Here is a 4,003-nt window from a genome sequence, read left to right on the forward strand (position 1 = left end):
CCAAGTCACTAACCTATGTGATTTTACTCTGCTTGCAATGTACATGGATTGCATTTGGTCCTTGCACACGTGCAGTGTGCGCATGTGCAGTGTGCGCATTTGGTCCGTGTGCATTTGGTCCGTGCGCATTTGGTCTGTGTCCGTTTTGCACTGTGTCCGTTTCGCTCTGTGCGCATTTGGTCTGTGTCCGTTTGTTACTGTGTCCGTTTCGCACTGTGTCTGTTTCGCTCTGTGCGCATTTGGTCTGTGTCCGTTTGTTACTGTGTCCGTTTGTTACTGTGTCCGTTTGGTCTGTGTCCGTTTGTTACTGTGTCCGTTTGGTCTGTGTCCGTTTGTTACTGTGTCCGTTTCACTCAGCCTGCTGTGTCCGTTTATTACTGTGCGCATCTGGGACGCTCCCCCGCCCGCCGCCCGCCGCCGTTGCAGCCATCGCTGCGGTGCTCGCGCTCTCCCTCTGTTGCGAATCTATCTCTCTTACCCATACGTGATCCTTTTCAGCAGCCATCGCTCGCGATCTCCTTCTACTAAATGTCTTTGTCACCTGTACGTGATATCTTCAACCATGTAGTCTTATCATTCTCTCTTTCTCTTTCATTCGTTCTTTCATACGCAGTCACATATATACGTTCCCGCCCATCGCACTTTATCTATGTAAATTTATATATGATAATATTATAACTATTATTATAATTGTTTTTAATCCAACTTAAGTATAATGCAATTTAAAAATTAAAAGAAGTTCTTATGAATAATTTATATTGAAACATAAAGTTTATAAAGTAAACTAATAAAGTTAACATGAAAAATGTTAGTAGAACTGAAGGCGAGGGGGAGAGGATTGCGATATTCTTAAAAAGAAAAATAATTTTAATTAATTATAGTATATGTATAAATTTATATATTTAAAAATGTAAAAGCATATTTATATAAAGTATAAAGTATAATATAAAAATGCACAATATAAAGTATAATATAAAGTTTAAAAAGTATATAAAGTATAATATAAAAGTATAATATAAAAAATGTATTCTAAAATGTTACCATGCGTGTATAAAAGTATAAAAGTATAATAAAAAGTATAATAAAATGATAAAAGTAAATAAAAGTAATAAATATTAAAAAATGGAATTATTCCCAGATTTCTTGATTATTTTCATACAGCGGCTCCATGTCAAAGAGTCTCCTCAGACCCCATACGTCAGGGCACTCAAACATAAGTTCCAACGTTTTCATTATTTTCGCCATTGGTCAATTCGGCGAAAGTATCGTGTCAACCGTGCTGCCTGTATATTCATAAACCCCGGTATGCGGATTTCATTCATATCAAAATACGGCTGAAAAAAGATATTTTTAATTTGATCGCGCTGCGCTGGAGCTGTATCAAATCGCTACGAGAAATAGGGCTAAAAATAGCATTTTTTTAAATATTATAACTTTTAAAAATAATTTAAAAATAATTTAAAAGATATAAAAATATGGTAAATAATAAAACATACCTGATCACCAAGAGGTGCTCTAATTGACAGCATCTCGTGGAGATGCAGAATCCTATGCCTTGCGGTTGGTATTCTAATATTTATTTGAACATAAATCTGTGACGTTCGGACAATGGATGTATCACCAAGAAATACATACTAAAAATTAAGTTAAAATATTATACTTGCAACATAACGTAAGCTCGCAATTTAAACTATATATTATAATGTTCACATACACCAACTACCGATACTCAATACGCAATCTATGATGGAAATTTGGCATGTTGCTGGCACTTCTATTCGACACGAGCGAGAAGACTTTTGATCCAAACTAACGTTAAGGAGCAGACCCCATCATTATATAGTGAAGATGTACGTGACTTAAGAAATAAATTTGAAAAAGCTATGTCAACTTCGTAAAATTTTTATCAGCGCTTACCACTGCAGCATTGTCTAAGAAGAACGATGAGATCGTCTTATATTATGTTGCCTCGGTCAACGTCTCCGTCGAAGTAAAGCATTTTAAAAACAACACTATAAAGAGCATAAATGTATCATATTGAATCACTTCAACGTTCCGATCAATTTCCACACCGTTGAGTTCATATCGAATTTCATCAAACATGAACGCCACGCAATTATTTCCGAGATTTATCTCATCTTTATCCGTATCATCTTTCTTCTTCATCACCAATCTTCCTTCGACGTAGAGAAAACTTTCACATGATAACGTGTATAAATCCTGTTGTTGTATGGGTATCCTTAATTCGTCGCTGTATCCAAAAGTGGTAATTGGCGTACGGATTGTATGTGTGAGTCTCAATCTTGACAATGCTGTCGTCAAAGATCGGCTCGCCTCCAATATTCAAGATGTTAGACATCTTAGATATTTCGTACGACAAATCCTAATGATTTTTAAAATTCAACGTTTGAGGCGGAGAGTTTCTTTTTATCAGACAATCGAATATTTTTAACTGTTGTACAATTTATGGTCACACGGTCGAATATCTTGATTGGTGTAAAATTGTGTCCTTCACTTGCTCATTCAACACGAGCATCTCACGTTATCGTCTTCGTACGTGTAATCTAACGGTAATCTCATCTCCGCGAAAATCGAGTAATTGACCGTCCTGATCCACAGTGCAAATCAGTAATGCTCCGTGCGACGATTGGAAGGTAAATGATCTGTGCAGGCGTTTCCGATATCTTATATCCTGGTGGTACCCTCGGCGAAAATTCATGTATCGTGTGTACGCACTTGTCGTTGCTGTAACGCACCCGCAGTCACGTTACATTCTATGCAAATAATGTTTACGTTTATGATATTTATAGGTGCATCTGATTCATGCCACAATCGCAATTCAAGAATACGACATGATGAAAATCCCAACAGCGATCCAATGTTTGTTAAGTTTAATTAATGAATTTATCCGATAAGCATACATAATCTCGCTCTTCATTGTATTATTGTTAGCACAATCATCAGCGGATATTCGCTCTCGTCTTCATCTCTTTTTGCGAAACGTCCTCTTCCCGCAACATCGGGATGAGATTGTAAAATTGTGGCGTTTCAAATATCTATTTATATCAAGTAATTCATACGATCCTTCGGGAATCATAATTTTCCTTGTCGTCTTTGTCATAGTAAATTTGTTATTCGACGAATTTACATTAGGTATGGTATAATATGTTTCAAAATCTGTGAGGCCGAGCTCGTAATCGCCATCGCTCAAATATATGACTGGAAAATAGCTTACGCGAGGAGGCTACTCTTGCCGGTTAGCGTAACGTTAGTGACATGTTGAAACGAATACTGAGTTAAATTGCACAATGTTAGCCTTTAAATGCTTATTAACTGTTCGGAGAAAACGCAAACACAGTTGACCGCAGTTGCTTTGATCGTAACGTTGATAGGGCGTGTGATTGTACTCTGTCCGCTTTACATCTAAATATTGCACCAATTCTTTCGGCGGTCTAAGATTGCCGAAACTATCAAGTATATTAGCGCGATTTCCCCTCTTTGCGTATGCCACCCAGTGTGTACCCAATCCTTCAGCATTATCTAAATTTACAATACCACTCTCGTCTTGATATGCTCCAGCCGTTGGTAATGCCGTACGCATAAAAATTCCTCTAAAGTATGGAATGCGGCATACGTTTCGCTAGCTTTAATAATTGTATGTGGTAGTTACACCTTTCGGCATTTTTAACGTCATTTTGACGTTTTTATTTTTTTTCATCGAAACTCCTTGTCCACGTTTGTATGGAGCGAGATAAACTCCATGACTTCCATGACGCGATTATGACGTTTCAATTCTTTCACAGCTGACGCTGCGCGTGCTTGTTACCATTCACAACTTTTGCAACTCCTGCCGCTCCGCCGACCAATGACCCGAGAAACTCCTAACAGCGGTAGAAGGGGTAAACACCTCCGCGTTTCGCTACCGGAAGTATTCGTTTACTCGCTCTTTGCTTTTATCCCTTTTTTTCTTTTTCAAGCCCATACCGATTTTCGTGTTAGTTTT

The sequence above is a fragment of the Monomorium pharaonis genome, chromosome 9 (assembly GCF_013373865.1).
Source record: "Monomorium pharaonis isolate MP-MQ-018 chromosome 9, ASM1337386v2, whole genome shotgun sequence".
Taxonomy (NCBI): domain Eukaryota; kingdom Metazoa; phylum Arthropoda; class Insecta; order Hymenoptera; family Formicidae; genus Monomorium; species Monomorium pharaonis.